This window comes from Lontra canadensis, unplaced genomic scaffold (assembly GCF_010015895.1).
Source record: "Lontra canadensis isolate GAN:19392208 unplaced genomic scaffold, GSC_riverotter_1.0 scaffold116, whole genome shotgun sequence".
NCBI classification, from domain to species: domain Eukaryota; kingdom Metazoa; phylum Chordata; class Mammalia; order Carnivora; family Mustelidae; genus Lontra; species Lontra canadensis.
The window spans coordinates 3831572-3843836 of record NW_022631110.1 but is presented as its reverse complement, the minus strand read 5'-3'; the positions used below and the strand labels follow the sequence as shown (position 1 = coordinate 3843836).

Here is a 12265-nt window from a genome sequence, read left to right as displayed (position 1 = left end):
TGCAGTGCCATTGATCTTGATGCATATCGGGGGAAAATCCCTTTTATGACAAGCACACAGAAAATGATAGCATGGTCTGACTTTCAAAAAATGCCTCACCATCTTTCCTATAGCTTTATTTTGCTAAATGTTTGTTTTGTTGTGATCTGTTGTACCTCACAGCACCATTGTGACCATGGTGATGCCTCATTTGCATGACGTGTACGTTGTGTTTAACGTGAAATACATTTTCATTGAGGAGTCTGATGGCTTGCTAGTGTTTTGTTTGTTTCTGTAGGCTCAGTGAAGAAATGCTCTGAAACCAAATTACATTTTTTAAAAGCTATGTAGAGAAAAACCGAAAATCCTGTGTTGGTGTCCTTTCCCTGTCAAATTCATTACAATTTCTCTGTTATCAGTTCCAAGTGCAGCCAACTATGGAAATAAGTGATGAGCTGTCCCCAGGACACAATGGACTTCTAGGTATATACAGTAGAGTTGCTGTACTTTCATACCACTGATGTGAAGCAATTCTAGCTAGTTAAGATGCGGTTAACCTTGGTGTGATCCAGGAAAACATTCCACATACCGATCTGGCATTTAAACAAAATTATAATGGGTATGGTGACCCTTACTTTCCAGTAAGTGAAAACCCAGACCAGCTTTTTTTTGGTATCTGATTCATGGCTTGTCTACAGCCTGGGAGACAGTCCCAGCAAAGACCGAAAGCCAGGAGGGCAGAAGTGGAATGGGAATGTTGGAACCCTCATGATAACTTTCTGGGCTGCCATCTCTGAAACCAAGGATCCAGTCAATGTAGCCCTCCTCAGCTCTGCTGACAAAGCATCTGTTGAGTGCACAGGAGTGGACATCTTCTTCCCCTATGCTGGTCTTTGACAGTGGCGTTACAAGTAGCTTCTGTCCTCTTCAACCTGGCCACAGGGTCACAGTGGTGGCGAGTCACTCCTAAGAGCAATTTTTAATTTGTGAACGTTCTACATTTTTCTTAGTATGTACAGGTTTTATATTAGTCAAATGCTTTGTAAACTAAATTTGGAAAGCAAATGTAAAGAACTATTTTGTTTCTAGAGGTGCTCTGGGGCACATTACCCATTACTTTGGGGGCACAACACGGAGTGACCTCCCTCCCCACTCTTCAGTATTGTTCAAGAAACACAATTATGTGAGAAAGTAGAGTGAGAACACTTAGAAAAGAGAAGCCTTTGCGGGTAGTATTTGGGGGTGGGGCAGACCCAAAGAGAAAGAAATGAAAAACTCTTACAATGTTTTCACAGGTGAGTCAATACTAAAGAAAAATCAGTAGTTTTCTTCCACATTAATAATTAGTAGGAAATCGATGCCAAGAAAACCCAGAAATTCTTAGAAATAATAAGCTATATCTAAAACTTGATAGGGGACATTAGATGTGAATGGAAAGACATGTCATGGCCCCAGGTGGGAAAACTTAATGTGTGTGAAGTAAACTAATAGTAGGAAGCCCTCACGTTTTTTCAGTATTTAGAAATTAAATCAAGTCCCAGTCAATGGAATTTCTTTTTTTGTAACTTATACAATACATGGAAAAAAAAATAAACATAAAGCTTAAGAAACTTTAAAAAATGAGCCTTTTAAAAGGGAGAATTTCCCTGAACAAACAGCTAAATATTATGGTAAACCTTGCATAACTAAGCGTAGTCTGATAAATAAAACTTGGAACAAAAAATCGGTATCAGTGACATACCCAAGAGACATAAGAATATAATGTATGGTGGGGCAGGGGTAGATTATTTCTTCCTGTGGGGAGAGAGCGTTTGGTTCAATGTCTCCTGAGGGTCAAGTGAGTTTAGTATGTCTGAAGGGATGTGAATAAGGGCCCAGAAGTCAATGAGGAAATTATAAAAACAGGATCAGGGCCCAAGGGGTGGGTACCAGTTTGGGTTCAAGGTTTAATTCAGGGGAAAATTTAGGCACAAGACTTGGCACGAACCCCTAAAGATCTTGAATGGATGATCTGCCATGGTCTCAGGAGGTGAGAAGCAGTGGCCTCTACTTGCCATGGTTTAAGCTTCTTCAGGACTGGACCTAAAGAGCAGTACCTTCTCAGTTCCTGCTGTATGTGAGGTGGTCCTAATACTTCTCCAGGTTATGAGGTAGGTAGGAGAGGGTTGCTTCCTTGAGAACACAGAGCTGGAACTTGACAAAACTGGGGTTGACTCCAGGGCCCCAGCTTTGGTACCGCCAGGAGAGTTGACAGGTTCTTCTGCCCCTGGGAGCAGCAGAAGTGCTTTTGGTAGAGCAGAAGCCTATAGCTTAGAAGAGCCAGGACCCCCATGGGGAATCCTAGTTCTGAGTGTGCTTAAAAAAAAAAAAAAACTATTGAGCTATCATTCGCATACTATCAAAATACCCCCTTTTGTACAACTCCATCTTTGATTCATTCACAAAATTGTGCAACCATCGCCACTATCTAATCTCCGTTTGAGTATGCTTTGGCCAGCATGTCTTAGCCATCCATCCACGTAAAGCAGCAGAGCTTGGCTGTATTATTAGCTCACGTCCCCTAGAAGCAAGAACATGGGATTTGAAAGTAGTATTCCCTAAATCAATCACTTCCCCATCTTTCCGTCCCAACAGACCAAATTAATGTGGTGTTTATGTAACCTGATTTATGTGGGCTGTTTTGTGTTGTTTCACATTCTCTGTGCATAAACACTAGATCAAATGCCAAACACGGGCTCAGATCCCCAGTATGGGCCTTCTAAGTCGAGAAACATGGAGTGCGTGAAACTGAATTAAAATGCTTGGAAAATTCTGAACCTTTGAGGACATGTCTTTCACAGTGACCATCAGATCTAGTAGGCATGGAGTGGCTCTACTTGCTCTTGTTTTCGGGACAGATGGCCCATGTTAACCAGGAGGGAAGTACTTTTCTTTTTTAATCCCAAGATCCAGGTCAGGGTCCAAGACCGTGCACTCCACACAGTGGAAAGAATCACCCTTGTTGCAGCCCAGAGCCTGAGAGTCACCTTGCAAAAGGCATAGGGAGCCGATAGGCTTCAGATATGACACCTAGAGAATTCACGCCCCAGCTCTCCCTTCAGCTGTGCAGTAAGTAAGAGAGAAGCTTCTGTGAAGCAGTTATGAAATGCCGAAGTTTAATCCCTCCAATTGGCGCTGAGGGATGGTTGATGGTAGGGGATAAAGTCTAAAGTGACCAGCCTTCTGGATTTCCAAGATCGTCTTAAGGCAGGCTTTCCCCATGTCTCCATACAAAATATGAGGACTAGAGTTCCAAGGAATTGAACCTACGTGTAAAATAACTTCTTTTTCAAATTAGAATCAACAGCCCTCTGTTGACTGTACTTGTCTTTTAACCACATTTTCCTAGCAATGTGTGTATGCTCGTCTTTGACCAGAAAGTTGTCAACAAAGAAGTGATAGCTAAGAAGGGGGTAGGTTATGCACAGTGGGCATATGGAGAGCTTGTTGGGATGAATGTGGTCCCCAGGGTGGGACGCAAAGGTTGTTTTAGAACAAAGAATCCTACTGGTACCACCAGAAGGAAAGAATGAATTTCATTTGCTCAGTGGACCTGACCTTTGAAAGAGTTCTCAGGGGTCGCTCCTGTGCAGTGACGGCCCTGATGGCTGGTATGGGGTGTTCAGTGTTCACTAATGGTAAGAAATTATCCAGAACGTGAAATAAGGCCAAAAGATAACTGCATGCCCTTTGAAAGACCTGCTAAAGCATGGTCTCCGCACAGCAGCCCAAGGGCTGCTGAGTCTCAGATGTAGCTTTGTATGACAGACCATGTGCTTGGACTAGGACCCAGGCTCTGGAGTAGACACTTGTAGACAGAAAGTTGCAGATGACTTTCGTCTTACAGAAAAGCTAGCTCCAAAGGTTATGTCTTTTTGTTCCTGCAGGGCACTGAGTAGCGTTGTATCTAATTTTGTGATCTCACGCCAGCATTTGTTTCCGCACTAAACTTGTGTCCTGTGGTGCTGTATGTACACCTACATCCATGTGACAAGCAGTCCCCATATCCTCCCCCGATCCAGTTTTGTCATCCTGCTCCCTAACGAAGTCAACACAGTTTTGACCCATGCTCTTGTATATTTGCATCACAATTATGCTTATAACCTTTAGGAAGTTATACTTTGACGATGAGGAAGCCTTAAGTACTCAGCAAGTTTGGGAAATTTTAAGCAGCTGCTATAATGGCTCTAATGGTTTACATTAAATGCTGATGTCATGGTGCAGCACCTGAACGGACCTCCTCTTTAAGACTGAGGTATTTGTCCTTCCAGATGTCTCCTTCTAGATGCTGGAAGTAGTTAGTGAGGCTTGTTGGTGGAGTTCTTCTCTAAGAATTGCCTTTGACTCAGGGAGGCGGCCTCACCAAGGTTAAACCCCCTCACTTGGGTAGCCTGTATCCAATGGATAATTTGGATGTACAAAAATCCTTGCCTCAAGGTGGGACAATTCAGAAGGGCTGTCTCAGCTTCAGAGCTGCTCCCTGTGGGTTCACCAGAGGCCTTTGTTGAGGCTACATTACAGCCCAAGTTCTCCCTCCTGCTACCTCCACTCCTCTCTGCACTACCCGTGGCCTCCTGCATGCCAACTGGTCTCAGACCCTGTTCCTGGAGAACCAGACCTGAGCCAGCGAGGTATTGTACTAGGAGCTTTCCACGTCCTCTCTCTCTCAACCTTAGGAATGAATTTCTGAGATAAGCACCGTTGTTGTCATGCTCACTTTACCACGGGGACCGAGACAGGTGAAGTTGCTCATGCAACGCCCCATACATCAGAAAGTACACAACTGGGCTCTAAATACAAGGTTTGCTTTTGAGCCCATGCTTGCCCTGGTCTGCTACGCCTCAAAGCTCCTGCTTAGGGAAATCACATAGACAACCCTTTAAGGCTCTTGCCCATCAACCCATCTCCTAGCTATATTTGCAAGTTTCCCAGTTATTATTGTAGTTGTGATGGGTAATGAGGTCAGGTCTGCTGTTACATATTTGTGTATTATTAAAGTTTGGGAATGAGATATTTATTTGTGTAATTCTTTGATTAATGTCTGTCTTCCTCACTGTTAGCTTCTTGACATCAGGGCTGCCTAATTGCCTAATATTCCTACTACCTAACACAGGAATTCAATAAATATTTGTGAGTGAATAAACATAGTTGTTACTGAGGAAATCTATGAATTAAAATCCATGACCTCTGATCTGCCTATCTTTCTTCCAAACTCATATTCTGTCATGAGATGACACTCTCAAGGGTACTGGTTTTTGTGTTTGCTTTTGGATTCCTTAGTGCCTAGAACAAACACCACCTGTCACAGAGTAGCCCCACAACAAATCTTTGTTAAATGAATGTTGTTGTTGTTGTTGTTGTTGTTGTTTTAATTGGGAATATGTATACCAGTTTGGATGGTTTCACTGCACACAGCAGAAAGTGCCTCCAATTTTATGGGTATTTATTAATCACATACAATTTATAATAAGCTCCAAAGGCAGCTCAATGACAGGATTCTGGGGCAGCATCTCTCTGAGTGTCTTGGCTTTAAGAAGGTTGATGTGGCCAACATCTCATCCCCATGCCATTATGATCAAATGCATTAAGTTATTAGGGGCTGGCTATTCCTTGTACAGCTCCCTCCTTCTACCAGGAAGGAAACTCTATCGCAGAAGCTCCCAGTAGGTGTCTACTTCTCCTTGGCCAGTACTAAGTCTTATTCTTAAGATAAAATTAAGATAATCATATTCTTAAGATAATCACTGGCCAAAGGGAAGGGGATGATCATGTATGTTAGTTAAAGTAATACTAGCTTCTATAACAATTACCCCCAGAAGATGCCAAATGTCTCAAATACAACAGAACTTTTTTGTTCCTCATGTGTAGTCCAAAACAGATGGGCCTTATTCTAACTCTCCTCTAAGTGGTAATTCAAGGACAAGGCTCCTTCCATCTTGTAGCTCCTTCATCTTCCAAATTTATCATATTTTTCTGCATTAAGGCCACGGAATAGGGAAAGAGTATGGAGAAGACACAATGATTCCCAACCAAGTTGTCCTCTAAGGGCCTCCTACCATTTCCCCTCATATTTCATTGGCAAGAACTACTCACGTGGCCCCACATAGATAGATGCGAGGGATGCTGGGAAGTGTTGTCCCTGGCTGGTTTGCCTCTTACCAGAGATACTGCTAACCCCTTGCTTTCCAAAAATTCTTTTACGAAAAGACCTACATTCATACCTGGTTTTGTTAACTGAAAGAAATCAGAAAATAATTTTCACTTTCAAGAAAAAAGCTGTTACCACACTAAGGTAGGTCTTTCATAAAAGTGAAGTAGCCTAATGCAAACGTTCAGAAAACGGGATACTCTTGGCTGTATGCTATTTTGGCTTAGGAAAGTTTTCATAGGGAGATTGGATGGAAGGGGAAACCTGTACTATACAAGAGGGAGCACAAGTAATTTGGTATATAGTTTATTGTTTATGCCATGCCATAATTAACTTAGAGCTGTGTAATGGGAACATAATGTGAGCCACATATGTCATTTTCAGTGTCAACTAGTGGACCTGGGAAGAGAGGGGCAGTAAATATTTTGATTGTATTATCATTAAATCTACCACAGGATCCATTATGTTCTCTTTCCGTACTAGTCTAAAGGAGAGTAAGAATTGGTATGAAAAAGTAGAAGACACTGTGGGGGGTACCTAATAAATATAGAGTTAAACAAGTCAAATTTATTGGAATAATGAACTTTTTGAGAGCTTAATAACTTTTGGATTGGCGTCTGGGTTGCACCAGGACACAAAACCAGACTGCTTATGGTAGGAAGAGACATGTGAACTGAGTTTATCAAGGATCTAGGGGAAGAGCTTCAAGGAAGGGGCAGTGAAGGTTTAAATAAGGGGAGTAAAAAAATATTTTGCAATAAAATTAAGTTTCAAACCTAACCTCATTGTTCCTTTTTGACTTCATCAATGTAGGTAGTCCATATCAATTTTTTTTTTCAAAATAATTGCTGAGTTGTAACACGTTTTAACACCACAAATATGATATGATTTTCAGAATCAGGGGCAAGCCACTTCACATATTACATTATACAAGAGCTCATCAGAAATAATTTATGGGACCAGTGAGCTGGTAGTAACTACCAAATCTTGCTTAGGAATTTGTCCTCCATCTCAATAGGAAAACAGACATAAAGACAGTGACTAGAATGAGCAAAAAGAAATCTGCAGCATAAGCCTGTTTAAAAACATTTTCTTCCAAACAGTATAAATTATTTGTCTGCGCCCTGTTGTTGACAAAGCCCTTAAAAAAGTAAAGGTAAAGAAAGGACAGCATCCACCAAAAAAAAAAAAAAAATGCCTATAGGAAACAGGGCTGGGTAAACATTATATGTCAAATTTCATTTACAGTATGAACCAACCCAAAGTCAGAGAGTTAAGGAAAGAGAAAACTCACCTGGTTTTGGCAGTCCTGGGTTATAAGGATTAACGTAGATGCTGAAGGCATGACCAACATGATACAAACCATCTATACAAAAACTGAGAAAAATCTGGGCCAATAGCATTGTCAAGGGATGAGGAAGCTGTTTGTCCTACTTATTTCTAATTCTCTAATTCTCACATCAGCATTTTAAAAAGAAAGCTGCATAGAAGAGCAACTGGAGATACATGTCAGGGCAGCTGGCAGCTTTCCCTAGAAACAGTATCCCTTCAAAAAAATGACAATGACATTGGGCACTTGGCCCAAGTCTGTATCAATACCTGATTTCTTCTTCTTCTTCTTCTTTTTTTTTAATTTGACCTTTTTTTCCCCTGGTTTAAGAATTAGTAGTCTAAAAACTACCATGGATTTCAACAAGCCTCTATGTCCATCTTCTGGTTTACAGGGAATACAAGCCTTAGAGAAGTGGTTCTCAAACCTGAGAGTGCCTCAGAATCCCCCGGAGGGGCTTTGTTGAATCTATACTGAGCCACTCTCCCAGAGGTTCTGATTCAGCTTTGAAGCAGAAGCTTTAAGATGTAGGGCATGGTCCCACTCTTGCTCCTTTTCTTCTGATCTGACACCAGTAATGTCTCAGAGAGGGTCTATTCCTTCAGCCTGCGTCCTGGACAGAAGAACCAGAGCTGACCTCCGATGGACTTGAAATGTAAGCAAGAAATGAACGTTTGTTGTTATAAGCCAATCAGATTTTGAGACTGTTACTGTAGCGTAATTTATTCTTACTAACGCAGAATTCTTGTATTAAGCATACCCAGCATTCAATAGCAGATTTGGCTTTGCAAAGAAAAAATAAACGGAAAGGCAGATAATAACCTATTTCTGTTAGGCTTGTTTTGTGTATGTGTGCATATGTGTTATTCATAGACACAGCAAGAGCTATGTGACCTTGTGCAAACTACTTAACCTCTCTGTCCACACAAGTGAACAGCAAATAGTGGGAGGGCCTAACCAATATGTCTGAATAAAGATCACCTTGTTCAAAGATGATTCAAAGAATATATCTTTATCTGTATCTTTTTGTCTGTATATAGTAAAGTACACAAAAACTAATCACGAAAGGGAGAGAAGAGCATATTCATGAAAATGATTGACTATGGAATCCAAAAGGAAAATGTTATCACCAGTTTAACATCCTTTTGTAAGAAGGTAAGATGAGATGCAAAGTCAATAGGACGATTTGAAAGGTGGGGGGTGGGGGAGGAATGAAGCAAGGATGCTAAAATCTCAGTTAATAGCATTTAAGTAAAAACAGAAGCAGAAATAATGCTTTGGGAAACCCTATCAATAATACTGAAAGCAAATTTGAGTTGTACCAAATGTCAATGTCAGAAAAGGATAAAGTGAAAAAAATGATAAAACAGAGAATGGCCACAGATAATTGCTCTCCCTAAAAGAGACCAGAACAAATGGAGCAGAAACAATTCTTTTTTTTATTATTTATTTTTAAAATTATGTTATGTTAATTAGCATACAGTACATTGTTAGTTTTTGATGTAGTGTTCTATGATTCATTATTTGTGTATAACACCCAGTGCTCATTGCAACACGCCCTTAATACCCATCACCAGGCTAACCCATCCCCCCCATGCCCCTCCCCTCTGAAACCCTTAGTTTGTTTCCCGGAGTCCATAGTCTGTTATGGATCGTCTCCTCCTCTGATTCCCCACCTTCAGTTTTCCCTTCCTTCCCCTTAATGTCCTTCATGCTATTCTTTATGTTCCACATATGAATGAAACCATATGATAATTGTCTTTCTCTGCTTGACTTATTTCACTTAACATAATCTCCTCCAGTCCCACCCATATCGATGCAAATGGTGGGTATTCATTCTTTCTGATGGCTCAGTAATATTCCATTGTATGTATGGACCACATCTTCTTTATCCATCAAAACTAGAGAAGAACATAGGCAGTAACCTCTTCGACATCAGCCACAGCAACTTCTTTCAAGACACATCTCCAAAGGCAAGGGAAACAAAAATGAAAATGAACTTTTGGGACTTCATCAAGATAAAAAGCTTCTGCACAGCAAAGGAAACAGTCAACAAAACAAAGAGGCAACCAAGGGAATGGGAGAAGATATTTGCAAATGACACTACAGACAAAGGGCTGATATCCAAGATCTGTAAAGAACTTCTCAAACTCGGGCACCTGCATGGCTCAGTTGGTTGGGTGACTGCCTTCGGCTCAGGTCATGATCCCGGACTTCTAGGATCGAGTCCCGCATTGGGCTCCCAGCTCCTTGGGGAGTCCGCTTCTCCCTCTGACCTTCTCCTCTCTCATGCTCTCTCTCACTCATTCTCTCTCAAATAAATAAATAAATAAAATCTTTAAAAAAAAAAAAAAGAACTTCTCAAACTCAACATGCAAAAAACAAATAAGTCAAAAATGGGCAGAAGACATGAACAGACACTTCTCCAAAGAAGACATACAAATGGCTAACAGACACATGAAAAAATGTTCATCATCATTAGCCATCAGGGAAATTAAAAACCACAATGAGATACCACCTTACACCAGTTAGAATGGCAACAGTTGACAAAGCAAGAAACAGCAAATGTTGGAGAGGTTGTGGAGAAAGGGGAGCCCTCTTACACTGTTGGGAATGCAAACTGGTGCAGCCACTTGGGAAAACAGTGTGGAGGTTCCTCAGAAAGTTAAAAATAGAGCTACTCTATGGACCAGCAATTGCACTACTGGGTCTTTATACCAAAGATACAGAAGTAGTGGGAAAAAAAGGCTCATCTGCACCCCAATATTCATAGCAGCAATGTCCACAATAGCCAAACTGTGGAAAGAGCCAAGATGCCCTTCAATAGATGACTGGATAAAGCAGAAACAATTCTTGAAGGTAGAATAGAAGAAAACCTTCCTGGACTGAGTCATTAATATGCATTTAAAAAGGTCTCACACCTCTTAACCAGACAGATGGGACAATATGTTCAATGAAGTAGAAGCAAAAGCAGTATTTGTCTTAAATGGCAAACACTTCAGTATGGCCAGAACACTGAGTACAAAGAGGTAGAGGGCTAGAGAGATGAAGTAGGAATCAGATAATCCCCCCCACCCACCCCTGCCAGTCCAGAACAGCCTCTGGGAGCAGTGTGGGCCCGTGGCTCTGATCAGTCGTCCGCAGGGGGCTTGCTGACCTGCAAGGACAAGGACGGGAAACAACCCGTGGGCTGCTTCTTCGGGAATAACTGGGCTGAGAGCTACAGGAATCACCTCTGAAAGGAGCACCACTTCAAGGCCATTGCCCTGGTGGAGAAGGTCCTGCAGGCTGTGAACGGTGGCAGCGCCCCCAGCATGACCTCGGCCACGTTCCAGTGGATGTACCACCACTCCCAGCTGCAGGGTGCCCATGGGGAAGCAGTCAGCCTCGGTATGTCCAGCGTGGAGCAGCTGACACGGAATATGGCCTGACTGAAGAAGGGCCCCTGAAGCTGGCTGTGGTGCAGGCCTTTGAGCCTGGCACCTGGCTGCCCACGAATGTCCCAGCTACAACTGCTAGGGCCAGTCCTGGCTCCAGCTGCCACCTCTTCTATTCTCCATCCTTACCAGTCTGTCTTAAGTTGATTTAACATTTTTTTTTTTTGATTGTCGAAAGGAAGAAAAGAAAGAAAGGTCTTACGTACTATGCTGAGAACTTTTCTCTGTGAAGCAGGAAGCAATATCATGTATGAAGAGAGGAAAATGATCATTGCTATGGGACTTAAAGAGAGTAGAAAGGGTTAATAACAGCAATTACTGGAAATGAGAGAGGTCACATAAAAGAGACACCAAGGTTCTAGTGGGTATCCAAAAATTTGTAGTGACATCATTCTGTGTTGTGTGACTTTTTCTTCTGAAGCGGTACTTGAAAACACAGATGTAGGAATGGAAAATGCAGATAACTGGAGCGTTTAAAGGTGGTGGTTTGATGTTACCATGTGTCAAAGGGCCATTCCAGGGGCTCTGCTTACAAGAGTTGTTGAAGTCAAAGGCCATGTACTTAAGTCAGGTAGAAGGTTCGGGGATGTGAGAGCTCTCTGGTCTTTGAAGATCAAGTACATTGAGAATAAGAGAGAGACAGGACTTCAAGGATGAGGATTATGAGTACAAATAAACAGGATTTTGAAACTTAAGGTTTTAGAGATGGAGCGGTATAAAGTGATGAATGTCTAGATCTGCTAGAATAAGTGCCTGGGAATGGGTGGATAAAGTAGAGTAGAGGTAAAGTCATCTGGATTGAGGAAGTTAAGGAAAAATGGCTCAATCATTGGTGTTGGACTCATTGGGATGATGGCTGTAATTCAACCCAGATGGAGAGGAAAATTCTAATGCAATCAGCTGGCAATAAGGGAGGGTAAAGGTGATACTACTAAATGTGGTGGGCTCTGAAAGAGAAGTCTTGCAAGGAGGAAAAACTATATCAAAATGTCAAGTGAGAAAGCTCCAAGAGTGAGGACATACTACCTGTGTGGCTGGTGCTTGGAGTGCAGGGAGGAGAGAAATCAAGAAAGCAGACAAAACTGAGTCAGTATTTTGAATTGGATGGTGGGAAGATGTTGGTACTGTTGGCCTATTTGGGAGGTGCAGAGCGGAGGTTTCGTTTTCTGAGTAGAAACTTAATTTGAGGCCATAGGAATGGCAGGTGCAGGTTCAGGTGGGCTGGCTCTGGAGGGACCTTGAGGGCCAAGCCAGGAGCTGGAAAGCCGAGTCTCATCTGCTTCGCCACCTTTGCCTCCTGTGTACAACGCTGGATGACCCCTAGGACTAAAC

At 42.0% G+C, this 12265-nt stretch overlaps 1 pseudogene; it reads left to right on the top strand.

Annotated features, from left to right (window-relative positions):
* Positions 1-8588: 8588 nt before the first annotated feature.
* Positions 8589-11015, top strand: LOC116857031 (annotated as a pseudogene).
* Positions 11016-12265: the final 1250 nt, after the last annotated feature.